This window comes from Nannospalax galili, unplaced genomic scaffold (genome assembly GCF_000622305.1).
Source record: "Nannospalax galili isolate Female #2095 unplaced genomic scaffold, S.galili_v1.0 scaffold666, whole genome shotgun sequence".
Taxonomy (NCBI): domain Eukaryota; kingdom Metazoa; phylum Chordata; class Mammalia; order Rodentia; family Spalacidae; genus Nannospalax; species Nannospalax galili.
The window spans coordinates 3,555,720-3,556,362 of NW_008356473.1; positions in this window are offsets into that span (position 1 = coordinate 3,555,720).

Below are 643 nucleotides of genomic sequence, written 5' to 3' on the forward strand. Positions count from 1 at the left end.
CACCACCATCTTCTGGAGTTTTGAAATATAACTTTCAGGATTTCTCTTGACTCTCACAGTTTTTCTCTGTTCCAGTTGTGGAGACTGCTAACTGTATCCCAGTATCCATTTTCTTTGTGTGCCTTTAAATAAAAGAACTTCCTGAATTTCTGATGAGAACATGGCCACCCAGCTAAGGACTGCATTGCCCTGCCTCCCTTGGAGCTAAGTACAAGCAGAAAGGATCTCTTTAACCAGATGCATCTTTGTCTGTAGAACTGGTAAAGGTGCAGAGGCAATCTTGGGCCCAGACTTGGCATCTGCGTGCTGGGGCAGGCAGAAGCTGCTGGTCAGCTGGAATTCTGAAGGATGCTGTGGAGCAGAGAAATCTACTCACCTTCAGCCACCCAAATCTAGCTCGTGAATCAGTGAAAGAAATACCCGTATCTCATTTGAGTCATTATTATTTTGAACTCCCTGTAATGTCAGCTTAGCCTATATCCAACCCCTGATGCTACCTCATTAGTTACATTTAGTCACATCAATATACTGGGCCTCCTCATTTCTCACAGAACTGTGCAACAGCTTCCCAAATGATCTCTGGCCTGTCTCCATATTCCCAAGGCATCTTTTAGATTTCATGCTGAAGGGATATATCTAAAAC